The following is a 16,264-nucleotide window of genomic DNA, read 5'->3' on the forward strand; positions in this document are numbered from 1 at the left end:
CTATTTCTTTTTGTCAAGCCTTGCAGCATCCAGTCAGAACACATTTTTTCAAGGTTACTTAAGGCGGCACCTTTTGTCCCCAGCCTCACTTTTTTTTTAATGACTGTTTTATAATAGGCATCAGAGAGAGTAACTTGTGTGTGATGTAAGATTCTGACTACAAGCTGTAGCTTACTATAAGTAAGACTGTCTGGTTACTACATGTGTGAGACAATGTATATATTGTTAGAGTAGAAATATATACATTTAACTAACTGTTGCAAACTGAAATTTTTCTGTTTGTCTCAGCTGATTGTTCAACAAATCCAAGGTATCTTTTCACTGCTTAGCTGATTGTCTTTTTATGTTAAATTTAGAAGTTCTGAGTACTGAGAATCAAAAGAGGCAATTGGTGAAATTTGTCCTCCTGTCATTTTGAATAGGCCTTAAAAATGAAATGATGTTTGAGGATTGTTGGAATAGGCGGGGTCAAGGTTAAGGAAGAGTCTTTCCTTTAATTTTCTTTTAAACATTATTTGTTAAATGGAAATTATTCTTCATGCTTAAATACTGAAACATCTTAACCGATTTGTGCAAAAAGCCAAGTTAAGAAAATTGCTGGTAACCCTCACAACACTTCATCGTGCTCTGTACAGTACAAACTGGCTTTTCTTTAGGTCCCAACTGTAAAACCATGTATATACCAGGATGTGAAAGAATGCTGTTGGGTCAGGCGATCAGAACTTAAGCTCCTCTAGCCCACCGATGTACCGAAAGTTTAGGGCAAAGAGTCCTTATGGCTGAAGGGGAAAATTCTTTGGGGGAATTTATCATGTAAATTCACACATTCAATAAATGTGTTGACCATCAAGCACTCTGCTGTGAGTCAGGGATCTAAAGATTAATAATCTGGTCTTGCCACTGAAGAAGAGTGAGCAATATTTTTGGGGAGGCAAACAAAGCTAATTTTGTGAAGGACAGAGGGTTTTCCTGACCTAGGTTTAATAAGAATTGAAATAGTTCTTGAATCAAAATTGTTTATATATTACATTGTAACCTTTTTATTTTTTAAATCACAATTCACATTGGTAAGACTGTCTGGTTACTTCATCTTTTTATCAAAATGAGGCTTAGAGGGAAAATGCATAGTTTGTTGACCATATTTTCTTCATCTTTTTGACATTGTGCTAAATTTGTACTTTATATTTAATTTCAAAATGTGTACTTATAAAAAAATAAAATAGTAGGAGCTATCCATTGAGTGTGTGTGTGTGTGTGTGTGTGTGTGTGTGTGTGTGTTTGCAAGTGACATTTTTTATATTCTGTACTCATTAATTCTGGCCCATGCTGTGCATTCTGAATTTGTGCTCACCACAGTTGAAAAATCAGTCACAGTCTGCCACGTTTGGTAATGAGATCTGCTCTCTGTAGTCTGGAATTTCAAATAATTTTTTTAAATGTGGAATTTGCAGAAGAAGAAAGGTGAGTGTGGGGTTGAAAAATAAACCTCATGGTTTTAACTTCTTGTTAATCTTTTAAGCCATTTAACATTACTTTCTAAAAATCTTGAAACTGATCTAGGAAAAAAACTCCCTAATACCACTAGAATGGGGGAAATTCAATTTGAAAGCAATTTTTCCCTTTTTTCTACTATGCAACCTATTTATAGTTTGTTTTTGCTGCTGTCACAGGTGAAAATGATTTCATTACATTGATCAAATGAGAATGTATTTCTGCCTTGCTACGTTCAGGCATAGAGAAGGTATTAAAGAGAATGGACCCAAGTCTGTAATATTTTGGTCAGTGTGGATAAAGTGAAGGTTCCTGTGGCCAGGATTCTCACCTGGCCCTAGTCGGCTAGCTCACTACACACGTGTGGGCAATATGTTCCTATTGACTCTATATAAAGAGCTCCGCCCAGTGCTCTGGGCAGCATGGTGGCACGGCTGCAGGAGAGCAGAGACTGGAGTGGGTCCCACTGAGGACAGAGAAGAGACGGCTGTGGAGCAGGGACAAAGGAGGATTGCAGACCTGCAGACTGTTGGATGCAGACGTAATTCTAGTGCTCAACCTATTGCTAGGAGAACAAGCCAGGTAATAAACCCTTTCACCCCAAGAATGTTCCATTGTCCATCCTCGGTCTCACTGAATCCATAGTGAACCTGCTCTGGGCTGAAACCCACTGGCAACACAGTCAGCGATGGTCTATGTGGGTTTTGTTTTGTTTTTAATCTACTCTGAATTTGTCTTATAACATTGTGTTTTAACTTACTTACATTTAAAGTTATTTCATAGTCTGGTCTCAATTTGGATTTAACATCTACCATCTTACTTTACCATGCTTTTACTTAGCTTTTATTTCTCCTTTACCTACCTTCAACGAGATTGTTTCCTGTATTTTTCCCTCTATTTGTTTCAAATTTATACATTCCACTTTTTCAGAAACTTTTTTAGTGACTACCTTGATATTTTTAGCGTGTGTACTGGGTTGCATTACAGTCCCAAAAGGTAGATCCACCCAGAACCTCAGAATGTTAACCTCATTTGGAATAGGGGGTCTTTGAGGATGTAAGTAACCTTGGAGGATGTAAGGACCTTGAGATGAGATCATCCTGGGTTAGCATCCAATGAAGAGTGTCCTTATATGAGACGGGAGAGGAGAAGGCCATGCGAACCCAGAACCACAGCAAGGGGAAGGCCGTGTGAGGATGGAGGCAGAGGTTGGAGCCATGTAGCTGCAAGTTAAGGAATGCCAGCAGTGTCGGCAGCCACCAGGAGCTGGGAGAGAGGCCCGGAACAGGTCCTTCCTCAGAGCCTCCAGAAGGCACTCTCCCTGTTGACGCTTTGATTTTAGACTTTGGTTTCTGCAACTGTGCAAGAATAGATTACTGTTGTTTTAAGCTAAGTCTGTTGTAAGCTTTTCCATACTCCTAGAAAACTGACACAGCATGCCGGCTGGCTTAAAGCTGTACATTCAGCACGGGCCTTGGTCTCCTATTACCTATCTAACTCCTATTACCTGTCTCTCTTCTTTCACATTCTCACAAATCTGAGATGACGGTTCACCTTGATTTTAACCCATCCAAACAAATCATTTTCTCCTGTTTTAGTTTGTGCTCAAATACTTACTACCTGTTTCATTAATAGCACTATTCATTGCCTGTAGCCCATTCCTTCTTTTTGGGAAAACTTTTCTTCTGTGTCTACTTTAAAGATATATGTTATTCATTTTGTATTGACAGCTTTTCCCTCAGCTTTTTGAAGGCACTCTTGCCTTGTCTTTGGGCCTCTAATGTCCCTGAGAAGTCCCATCCTTTTGTTTCATTTTGGGTAATCATTTTTTTTCTCTCATATACTTTGAGGTTTTTCTCTGTCTTCAGCATTTTACAGTTGCTTTTTGATGTGAGTAGATGGGGATTTATTTATTTATCCTGCTTGTAACTCATTATGATTCTTTTATCTGTGGACTCCTGTCTTTCTTTAGTTCTGGAAAATTATCACCCATTGTATCTTTGTCTACTGACTTTTCCTCATTCCCTTTATTTTTTCCTTCTAGAACTTCTATGAGACATATTCTTAGACTCTTCCCCTCTCTTTGTTTATTAACTTTTATTTTTAATCTCTCTGTACTAGACAACTTTCATAAATCTTTCTTTTACTCACTCACTGTAGTATCTCTTGTCTAATCTGATAACACATCTATTACATTTTAAAATTTCAATGTCTGTACTTTTATTTCCAGAAGTCCTATTTTGATCCAGTTTTTTTGTTGCTTTTTGTTTCTACCTATCATGTTAAACATTCCTAATTTGTGATCCCTTTTAATTATTTTATCTCAAGTTCATCCTCCTTGCTCTCTTCAGGATGGATCACTTCCTTCTGGAGGTTGTGATTTTTATTTTATTTTATTTATCTATTTTTTATTGAAGGATAGTTGACATACAACACTATATTGGTTCCAGGTGTTCAGCATAGTGATTCGACAGTTATCTACATTATTAAATGCTTACCCCAATGAGTGTGCTTACTATCTGTCAACATGCAAAGATATTACAATATTATTGACTATATCTATGCTGGACTTTGATCCCTGTGACTATATGATGATTGGAATTGTATGCTTCTTTATCCCCTTCACCTGTTTCACCTGCCCCTCTACTCCCCTTCCCAATGTCAACTACCAGTCTCTTCTCTGTGTCTTTGAGTCTATTTCTGTTCTGTCTTTTAGATTCCATGTATAATGAAATCATATGGTATTTGCCTTTCTTTGCCTGGCTTATGTCACTTAATACGCTTTTGGTCCATCCATGTTGTTGCAAATGGCAAGATTTCATTATGTCTACGGCTGAATAATATTCCATTGTGTATATGTACCACCTCTTGTTTATCCATTCATCTGTTGATGGACACTTTGGTTGCTTCCATATCTTGGCTATTGTAAACAATGGGGCAATAAACATTGGGTGCACATATCTTTTCAAATCAGTGATTTTGTTTTCTTCAGATAAATATCCAGAAGTGGAATTGCTGGGTCATAGGCTATTTCTATTTTTAGTTTATGAGATACTTTCATACTGCTTTTCATAGTGACCAGACCAGTTCACATTCCCACCAGCAGTTTAGGAGGGTTCCCTTTCCTCCACGTCCTCACCAGCATTTGTTATTTCTGTCTTTTGGATAGTGACCATTCTGACTGATGTGAGGTGATATTTCACTGTGGTTTTGATTTGCATTTCCCTGATGATTAGCGATGTGGAGCATCTTCTCATGTGCTTGTTGGCCATCTGAATTTCTTCTTTGGAAAAATGTTTGTTTAGGTCCTCGTCCATTTTTTTATCATGTCATTATTTATTTATTTATTTTGGTGTTGAGTTGTATAAGTTCTTTATATATTTTAGATATTAGCCCCTTACGAGATATATCATTTGCAAATAGAGTCACCCATATAGTAGGTTGCCTTTACATTTTATTGATGGTGTCCTTTGCTGTACAGAAGTTTTTTAGTTTGATGTAGTCTCACTTGTTTGTTTTTGCTTTTGTTTCTCTTGCCTGGGAAAACATATCCAGAAAAATATTACTAATGCTGATGCTCAAGAGATTCCTGCCTGTATTTTCTTCTAGGAATTTTATGGTTTCATGTTTTACATTTAGGTCTTTAATCCATTTTGAGTTTACTCTTGTGTATGGTATAAGACAGTGGGCCAGTTTCATTCTCTTGCATATGGCTGTCTGGTTTTCCTAACACCATTTATTGAAGAGACTGCCTTTTCCCCATTGTATATTCTTGCCTCCTTTGTCATCTATCAATTGACCACATAGGCATAGGTTTATTTCTGGGCTTTCTCTTCTGTTGTTCCATTGATCATTGTGATTTTATTTTTATAACTGTCCTCAGCAGGTGGCACTTCTTCAAGTGGGAAACCTGTGGGTCCAGGACTTTGGGGATATTGCTACAGAGCAACCAGGGTCCCAGGGGCTCCAGTTTTTATATTATATTTGCACCTTGAGCATCCTGTATATGAAGAGGGGGAAGTTACTTTGGATTCTGTGTACACAGTGTGGGCTGAGAGTTACAGTTTCTGGTGGAAGCATTTTGTTCTAATTCAGAGTAATGGACAGACAGTGAAGGCTCCTTGCTGCCTCACTGGACTAGAAAGCTACGGTTTTCTTGGCCCCTTTACTTCAAGAGTAGTCTTCCCAGGGTCTAACTAGGCCCCAAGGGGATGCCTCCTGCAGGAGCTAAGCCCTCAGTCCCTACATTGGCTCTGCCCCCTTCAGTGTTGGTGTTAGCTTGGGCACTGAGGCTCTCACTGTGAATTCCCCTCTTTATTTCTGAAACTTAAGGATTTTCCTTTCTTTCTAGCTCAGCCATGTATTTTTAAAATTTTGAGGTGGGGTGGGCAGGTGTATTTATCCACCATTTCCATGTTTTTGGAATGAGAAATAGTCAGCATTAAGCTAGTCTGGCAGTCTCATTTCGATCTGTTCTGGGTCACAAGTACCAGCATTACTAAGGGATTTTCAGTCTTTTAAATTAGAGTTGAGTCATGGTCATTTTTGTATTGATACTCCCCCTAGAATTCACTCACACTTTTGTTAATAGACCAGAAAAGCATAGAATTTATAATTGCGCTGAGAATTGTATATGACCTTGGGAACGCCCATGGAATTCAGCTCTGAAAGTGAGCGTTGTTTTTCCTTGTCCACAATAGAAAACAAAGTTGCTTGGAGAGCAACCTGTAATGAGGCCAAGATTTCAGGCCGAGAATCTTTTGAGCCTCTGATGTTCTTCATTTTGTAGTCACAGACTGTCAGCGTTCCTGCAGTCCAGGCAAAGGGGAGGATGAGTGTGTACGGTGCATTTCCTCTACTAGAAGAATTCACTCACGGGCTCTTGTAGTGTACAAAGTATAAGTTTTATTTTTGTTCTTATTTACAAATATGTGAAGCATTTTGTGTTTAATGGGCCTTTAAAAGAATGTCATCCACCTCTAGCAATGGACTAGTATCTCAAGAGCTAAAAGAGGAAATGTGTATTTAATGTGTCACTTCGTCACAAGCATTCTACTTTTATGTCATATATTGACCCTGAAGACACTCCATTTAATATGCACATTTATACATAAATATAACTATATGCACACACATGTTTTGTATAGAGCAACAGAGACAGAAAGACAGAGACAGAGAAATCCCTCCTAAATGGTGCACTTGGTTGGGTTCCGCCAACAGTGTGACAGATGGTATATCTGCTGGATCCTTGTGTTACAGTTAAAAAGTAGCTTATTAAATTATAATGACAAGACTGCTTTTAGTCATAGAAGACGATAGCCATTCAAATGTCAGGTGTCTAAGAAAAAATTAGATTCATCTGATGGGAATACACTTTAAATAATTGTGACCGCATTTGTTTTGCTTGCTGGTCTCCTAGTTACCCACGGGACATGACAGAATTGCAGACACAGAGAAGATGTGGTAAATTACCCTGATTATCAAACAGCTGAAAAAATACTTTGGCTCTAGTGGTGAGAAACTTATCTGTTCAGAAAATAAGTCAAAGCTCATTGGAGCTTTTCTACTATATCGAATTCATTCAGCATACTTTATTTGTAACATACAATCAAGCATGTTAAAGGATTAAGTATTAATTATGGATGTATTCAACTTTCCTTAGGCAACTACTGAATACTACCTTTTCTAGAAATGTAAAGTTATACATGGGTTTATTTATTCATTCAATTACATTGAACAAACTTAGTCAAAGGCAGTGATGAGCAGAGCAGAAAATAAAAAAGGTAAGTAAAGAATAACATCTTAGAGAGTAAAGACTGATATATTAAGCACATGGGTCTTCTAATACTAGGTGTGTGGTGTGACCTTGAGCCAGTCTCTTAACTTTTCCGAGCCTCAGTTCCACAGTTAGTGAGAATTAAGCAGACCTATCTCACAGAGTTTTTATGAGGAGTAAATAAAACATTTGAAGTGCTAAGTGGAACACCTGAAACATAATTTCTTAATCATTTGGTGGAAAAGTACATAATAAAACAAGATAAATACTAGACTTTTTTCATTTTAAACTTTAAATGAACTTTACTTGTACCATGAATTTTTCTTATACTTGATCAAAAATATAAAATTTCTATTTTCTGAAATCTAGACTATAAAACTGAAGAGTGCAGCTGGTATTCAAAACCAGTAAGTTGTTAACTTTTCTTGAAAGATGAACTTGGAAGGTAGTAGGAGGAAAGAACTCAGAATTTGAAAAGCTTCATTCTTAATTTTGAATCATGAAAAGCAACAATGTGAGATGTAATACATGAAAATTCTGTAATATCTTTGAAGATAAGCCCTGGAATTGAGACCCTTCAAAGGGCCTCAACTCTATTGCCTTTGCAGAGGTGAACTGATTTCCAATTTGGCCACTAAGGCAAAATCAGCCACATTCTGGGTATTTTGAGCAGACTCCTAATGCCCGAAGGGAATCATGTTCTGTCTTTTATTGCTGTGGGAGGGGTGTTGCTAAGAAACAGAATTCCTGATACATTCTGAGGAAAGCAGCTTGCTATTTCAGCGATGCACCAAGAATAAAGTGCAACCAAGGCAGTGTGTTCTGAAGATCTAGAGCCGTTACTATCCCAGCAAGACACATCCCTGGCTGTCAGACAGAGCTCATATGCTTTGGAGGGCTCAGTAAACAAACCTAAAAAGCCAATATACTGATGTTCTGGGAGCATATATGACAGGCCAGATGGGTCTTGTCTTTGGAGGACAGCAGGAAAAGAGCCACAGAGCTGGAAGGAAGGAAGGAAGGAAGGGAGCATGCCCGCCCTGGGCTCTCCCCTCAGCAGCCTGGCCAGGCCGCAGCCCTGCTGGCCGACTCCACCATCTGGGAAGAAGGTGGCATCACTCCCCCTGTACAGAGAAGGGGGTAAGTCCACCCGACACGTGACCAAAGTCACACAGCGACGACATGCCCATGCTCCAAACGTCCCCCTATGTTCTGACTCCAGGTGCAGAGTTCTGGCCACTTCGTTTACCATCACCAGCTTCCATTTCTAGAGTCTGAAGCAGGGTTGGAGTGTGAGCACAGCTGCAAAGGTGATTGGGTGAATTCTATAGCGTCAATACACAGGCCTAGATTTTGTTTTTAATGAAGTATAGTTGATGTGCAATACATTGGTTTTGAGTGCACAGCATGGTAATTGAACAATTACATATATTACAAAATGCTCACCACAGTAAGTGTACTTAACAGCTGTCACCCTACAAAGTCATTACAATATTACTGCCTGTGTTACCTGTACTGCACTTTCATCCCCGTGACAGGCCTAGATTTCCAATTTCCTTTGTCTGCTGAAGAGCAGGTGCTTCCTAACCATTTTGCCTTCTCTAAAGGATTGTACCCTCCAGTGAATATGCATTGCATTCAGAAGTAGGAGAATTAATTTGTCCAGTAGGTATTGGCAGTGCAGACCAGGTGATGGGCAGTGGTCTTGGAGCTGAAGGATGGTGAGAATGATCCCAAGCTCACAGCTTGGATCACAGCTAATCTTCCAATAGAAGAGATACAGAAAAAACAATTTTAGTTTGTAAGACAAGTTCTGCAGGACAAAAACAACACCAATGAAGAAGGGTGGGGGGTGAGTTGGAATGGCCAGTTCAAAATGGGTGATCACCACAGGCCTCTCTGCCTGACCGCAGTTTGTACTGAGACCCGGCACCCAGGAAGGACAGAGCTGGGCCCGCTTCAGGCGACAGAGTGCTTGAGCCCGGGGGCAGCAAGGGGAGGGCCTGCCGGCTCTCGCCTAGTCATTTAAGGACTGGCAAGGACACAGCAGATAAGTGGGAGGGCTAGACAGGTGCATAGCCTGCCTTGGTGGCTGTGTGGAGGACTTTGGATTTTATTCTTGGTGCAATGCAAGCCAGTGGAAGGTTCTGACCTTAGACTGACATGCTGTGCATTCCTGGAAGATAAGCCTGGCTGCTGTCTTGAGTGGAAGCCAGGAAGCCTTGAGGAGGTGCTGGCGACAGGCCACAGGAAAGGTGGTGGTGGCTGGGCAGGGGTGCCAGTGGTGGAACTAGATAGACGGGGAAACAGAGGCTAATGCTCCGAGGCAGTTCCTGAAGCACACTGATGGACTGAATGATGAGTGGGAGGGAAAAAGAGGAGTCAGGGAATCTAAACAAATGCTCGGCAACCTGTCACTTTCTTAACAGTTATAAAACAAAACCCAGCCTGCTGCTGATCACCCGTCACTCCTCCACACAAGCAGTGGTGGCTGGTATTATCTGTCACACTTGTGAGCGGTGATGGGATTGTAAACACTGAGGCTTTAAAATGTTTTCTTTTTAAATTGTTATTTTAATTTTGTCTCAAAAAGGGGAGAGCAAATATTCCCTTCTCTGTCAGAATTTTTAAAATGAAAAAACATCCAGACACACAGACAACACCCCAAGTGATATTTAGTTTACACGGGCTACTGAAAATAGCTGTGAGCATCTTTAAAAAGAAAAAAAAAACAACCAAAGGCATAAATAAATGAGCTGTGCAAATGACCAGTTCACCTAGAATGTAAACATAAAATCCACAATGAAAAAGCCAACTTAAAAAGTGTTGGCCTACCTATGTAGAGACTTTTGGGAGGAAATGTTTAAGGCAGCCTAACTAGCCACATTGGGAGTACACATTTCTCCCCCAAATAACAGTAATGCAAAAGTGAAAACAAAGTCCCAATATTCAACTTACTGTCTGCCAGGAGTGTGGGATTCAGATACAGCTGAGTCATAAAACAGAAAGAGAGAAACACAAAGTAGACATGTGGCATGTGCCCCATGAGGTGGGAAGGAAAAAAATCTGTGAGCTAACAGGAAAGGGGTCCACACCTTCCGTGGACCCCAGGGTATTCCCTCCCTGACAGATTCAATACAATCACTGTGCAAAGCAGCTGCCCCCATTGCTAAGCCAATACATGAGGAAGTGATTTTTCTTAATGTATTGAATTCATCACTGTCATCAGATTAATACTTACTAGTACATGACTCAGTGAAAACCCTTTCTATCTTTCGGTGGTCCGGAGTGGAACTTAGACCCTCCCCATGCAACCCCCCAACCCCCAGCGTCTCCCATTCTTGGCTTCTGGTAAGAGCTTCATGCTTCTGTTTGGTGGACTAGCTCCTGTCCCAATGGCTACAGTCCTGGTGGGATTATCCTAACACTGACCAAGGGCAATCAGATGCGCTATTTCTGTGGATTTGGTAGAAACAAAAAATGATTAGAACTTGTTAAACTCAACAGTGGCATCTTGAAGAGAGTGTTGATCTCAACTATGTAGATTCCCAGAGCAGCCTAATTTCTGTCTCTGTTGAGACCTGAGTCTTCAGCATTTCCTTAAGTGAATATCAGCTACAACATCCCCTCAATAAATTTTTTTCTTGCTAAGTTAGCTGGTGTTAGTTTCTACTGCAATAGTGGAATCCTAGCTGTGGTGCAGTTTAATTAAATCATTTTAGTAACAAATCCTGCTCTTAATAAAACCTGTGCTTGGCTGTTTAGCAAAAGAATCCTAGGAATGACTCTTGGGCTCTTTAAGTACCTAGTTATAGCCAAGACTTTAAAAGGTAAGGGTGTTAAGATTATGTGTGTATTTAGAAATGGTCTTAGAGCCACATGAGTTCCTATGACTGTCTCTGCTGCACACGTGATGCAAGAAAAATATTCATTCAAGGGAATCCTGCCTTTATTCTCTAAATTTTCTTTAAGACAACAACTACACATCTGTACATTTTTTAACAGGTTTGTGTTCAGGTCATGTTACCTTTTCTGTCTTCACAATTCATTAAAACACTCACTCTTTTGCTGGTGGTCTGTTGTCAAGAGAAATAGTAGGAGTTTAGACCCAGCACAAGGGACAGATCAGGCCTGGAGATGAGACTTACAGAGTCCTGTAAAAGAGCTGTGAGCATGGACAGGGGCCTGGGCAGAGCCCGGCCTAGCATCCGACACAGGGGAAATGATGAGGGTATATTTGGGGAGATGGGAGGACAGCATGTCTGGCTCTTTCCTTTTCCCTGTTGTTATTTTTCAGCACCTTCAACAGGATGTCAATCTCCACAATAAGTATGTTGCTTCCATGTTGCTTCCTTGATTGAAATGAAGGTCCTACAATTTAAGCAAGATACTCAGCATGGATTAAAAAGCCACTGCAGAGAAAGGCAACTGAATATGTAAATGACATGAAGACAGGAGAAGTAGGAAGATCATTCACTTATGTAACCGAGTTCATGCAGAAGTGGTGTTGGGGTGGGGGTAGGGCCACGTGTGGTTTGGCCACAGGTGAGGCACCAGTACAGTGTGAGCATGCGTCCTACCGAACAGGAAGGTGTGCGGCACCATCCTCGGTCCTGCATTTCCTCCAGCATTGAGTCGTGATGGCAGGAGGGTCTTCCACAGGTGAACTAGGCAACTTACTTGCTTTTGAGCCCATCATCTCAAGGGATATTTTCTAGAAGGGCTCACAGCAGCAGGCGGCCTCTCCCACCCTTCCTCCCAAGAAGAAGTCGTATCTGACTGCAGAGCTTGGTGGCTTGGCCTCGGTCTCCCCCTGGCTGGCTTGCCTGCCTCTGAGTCAGGTGCATTCTCCTTTAACCCCTTCTCCCCATGCAGCAAGGACCTGGGGGGCAGGCCCAGAACCCACCTCAACATGCCTTTCTGGAGACTTTGTCTGTGTGTCCTTGTTCTCAGGGGCCAGTAAGTTATAAGGCAGCAATTTCCTGCAGCGACGACTGACTGGGTATGTTGTGGGTAGTCTAGAGGTCCAGCTCTTCTGCATGTGGATCCTGAGACCCAGACCCAGGATGCAGGTGGTAGGGATTCTGTCTAGAGGTCAGCCTGGTTCGAGCCAAATGTAAGGGCCCTGGAGAAATCAAGGCAACGTTCAGGGATGGAAGGTGGAGAAGAAAAGGAAGTAGGGGAATTAGAGCGGCTGCTCTGAGGAGGTGACATTTAAGCTGAGGCAAGAATGCTACAAAGGAAAAAGTCATTGTGAAGGCTTGGGCACAGTGTGTCAGGCAGAGGAAACAACAGGTGTACAGGCCTGGAAGTGGGAGCCCACTTGGGTGTGCCAGGAAGAGCAGAAAGGCAGAGTGGGGAAGTGGTGGACAGAGTCAGAGAAGGAAGCAAAGGCCACGTAGAACTTTGAGGCCTTGAACTTAGTTCCGAGCAAGGTGGGAAACCATGGGAGGGGCTGGGTGGAAAGGGATGTGATCAGGTTCATGCCGCAGCTCTAGAGCAGCGAGGTGGAGGTGAGCAGGAGTAGAAGCAGGGAGTGGTGGTGCAGGGCAGGGGCTTTGGGTTGTATTTGGGATGGAGCTGATAGGTCTTGCTAAAGGTGTGGATGCTGGATATGAAGGAAAAAAAGAAATTAAGGATGCCATCTAGTTATGGAGCTTGAGCAGCGAGGTGAATGGTGGTACCACTCCTGAAGATGGGTGAGTGAAGGGAGAGGGGGGTCATGGCGTGTAGAGTCATGGTTGGATATGTTGAGGCTGAGGTCTTACTGGACATCCAAGAAGAAACATAAAGTACAGTCCCATCTGCAGCCCCAGGAAGAGGCTGGGGGTGGATACGAAGCCATCAGTGTAGAGATGATGAGATTTAAAGCCGTGGGACTGGCTGATCTCATCTACCAAGAGATGTGCATGCAGATTATTGAGGACTGACCTTTGGAATGCTTCCAGCATTTAGAGATTGGAAAGGGGAGGCTGAATCAGCACAGGAGACCAAGGAAGCCAGTTGTATCAGTCAGGGTTCTCCAGAGAAATGGCACCAACAGGATGTTTATAGAGAGAGAGAGAGGGAGAGAGAGAAAGAAAAGGATTCATTATAAAGAATTAGCTCGCTTGATCATGGAGGCTGGCGAATCCATACCTGCAACATGTCCAGCAGGTTCAAGACCCAGGAGAGCCGATAGTGGACAGGCTGAGTCCACAGGCAGCCTTCCAGACAATTCTCTCACACTTGAGCAAGGGTCCATGTTTTTGTTCTATTGAGGCCTTCAGCTGATTGGATGAGGCCCAACCGCATTATGGGGAGCACTCTGCTTTACTCTGCTGATTAAAATATTTATCTCACGTTAAAGTCTACCGATCTCAGTGTTAATTTCATCCCAAATCACCCTCATAGAAACACCCAGAACAATGTTTGACCAAATATCTGAGTTAGTTAACACATGAAATCAACCAACACAGCAGTACCGTGAGCTAGGAGAGCTGGCCTCTTGGCTTGCTCTTGACACTTTCTCATGCATATGCATGCGAGTGGAACAAAAGTGGCAGAGGAAAATGGCACAGACCTTCGAGGCGAGCTAGGCCAACTTTCCAACTTCCCATTTTTCAGTCTCTGCTTAAATGCTTCCAGTGCTTGGGAGCTCACTATTTTGTAAGATAAAAGGTTCTGTTAATATGACTCTCCATTTATTTAAAAAAAAAAAAAAGCTATCTTTACATTAAGCCAAAACTCTCCCTCAGGGAGCCTTAGCATCCCTCTGTGTCCCTAGCATGTAGTAAGCATGCCGACTGCCCCATTGCTCCTGCAGGTGGCTGTATGAGGGCTGGAGCTTTGCAGAGCGTGGGGAGAGGCTTATTGGGCCTGGAGCCTGAGGCTTTTTCTCCTAAGGGTACAGATGTGCCACCCAGGTAGTTGGGTCGGGATGGATTCAAGTACTATTTATCTGAAGCCGCTTATCTCTGACACTCACGCCTTATTCCCTGCTGGGTCTGGCAGGCTGCTGCAGCATAGTGAACTTGCTGGTCAAGGCCTCTCTGACTCCACAAGCTGGCAGCCGTCAGCGCCTAAAGGCTGGCACCCTGTCTGTATATAGTGAACCCAACTGTAGTCATGCTTCCTGTTTTCCTCAGCCTACATTTAGGTCAGTAGATGCAAATAGACACAAGGGGGGCAGGGTGCGGTCTAACTCCAATTACCTGTTGGAATGTTAGCTCCCTTCTGGCCAGAGATCCTTCCACTGGGAGGACCACACGTCAGTTCCTGTTTGTCCCCTCCTGGCACATTCCCTCTTTATAGCCAGTAAACTCAGCTTTGTCCTAATACTAACTCCATTTTTATGAAAATGTGATTTAAGGGGCAACCTAAACACAGATGAACAGGATTATTTCCTTGTGAATGAATTTTTCTGAAAGTAAACCACATCCCCAAAGCTGCCACAGACCAGTGCTTCCAATGTTGGTGGAAAAACAGGTATCAGAACACTGGGTAGATGCAGCCCTGCTAAGAATCTTGGATTGGAAATTGACCACAAACCTCGGAGACAATATTCATATGAATCTGAAGAAAGAGGAAGAGTACAGGGTTCAGCCCAGCCTGCTTTAAGTCTTGCTTTTTACTTTAATAAGTGAAACACTGAGTAGAAATAGTAGTTCTGGAGGGGACTGGCTCTGATATCTAGAGCATGGCTTGGCAACCTCCTATGTTTTCAGCCTGCTGCTTGCAACATTGGGACATAATGCTGTAGACTGAATGTGTCCCCACAAATTCATGTGTTGAAACCTACCCCCTAGTGAGATGGTATTAGGAGGCGGGGCCTTTGGGAGGTGATTAGATCACAAGGGTGGAACCCTCAGGAATGGGATTAGTGCCCATATGCACTGCAGGGAGCTCCCTTGGGCCTTCCAGCAGGGGAGGGCACAGTGAGAGGTGTGCCATCTGGGAACCAGGAAGCCGACCCCCACCGGACACTGGACCCAGCCTCCCAACTGCAAGAAATAAATTTCTGTTGTTTATAAACCACCCATCATGTGGTGTTCTGTTACAGCATCCCAAAATGACTGAGATACATAATGACTTTGGTCCTGATTTATCTGTTAGAAAATTCAGTGACCATGACTTTTTGATGTGTTTTTAATCCTGATGAGGACTTGTTACACAAATAAGACAAATGATGCTTTTGTGTTTATTAAAAAACGGAGGACGCTGCTGAACTGAGATTCTCAGCAAACATGAACCACTCTGCCCGTCTGTGTGTTTCTTCCCCATGATGGAATGTTCTTCCCTCACCTCATCCCCAGCCTGCCATCCGCTCACAGAGCAACGGCTTTGGGCCTCCAAGAATTACATGTGCAGGGAAGCATTCACGTTTCTTTTGCCCCAAAATGAACTGTTTCTTTTAACGTGAATATTTCTAAGAACACTTAATGCTTATCATACTATTTGTAATGACATCGTTTGTTACTAAATTTTGTTGATTCAGTTGTGAACTTCTGAGAAATGGATAGTATCTCAAACAACTTTTTGGGCTCATATATACCTTAGATGTATATTATCCTGCACTTAATGAACTATAAATATTTAATGAAGGGGTAAAAATAATGCATTACAAAGAGATACCTATTTACTGGCATCCTGTTTGGGAATAAATTGCTGTATTTTTAAAAAGGACTGTATACACATAGTTTTGAAAATTTAATAAGAATGAATGTCATTGCAATCCCACTACCCAGACATAACGGCCACTGACATTTAGGTGTGTTTGCTTTGGTCTCTGACAATTGGAACCATCACATCAAACTACTTTCATTGTAAGTCAGACTTCCCTTGCATAATGTGCTGTTTCCAGCTCTTAACTCACAAAAGTGATCTATTAACGGGTAAAAAGAAGCCATTGTGATTTCTGTGGTTTATTTTGTTTAAAGAGAATCCTCTCTGTACTCAGGGGCAACTTGCTTCATTGGCTTCACTGTTCAGAGCTGACAGGTGTGTGCGGAGGCCAGT

The sequence above is a fragment of the Manis pentadactyla genome, chromosome 13 (assembly GCF_030020395.1).
Source record: "Manis pentadactyla isolate mManPen7 chromosome 13, mManPen7.hap1, whole genome shotgun sequence".
NCBI lineage: Eukaryota > Metazoa > Chordata > Mammalia > Pholidota > Manidae > Manis > Manis pentadactyla.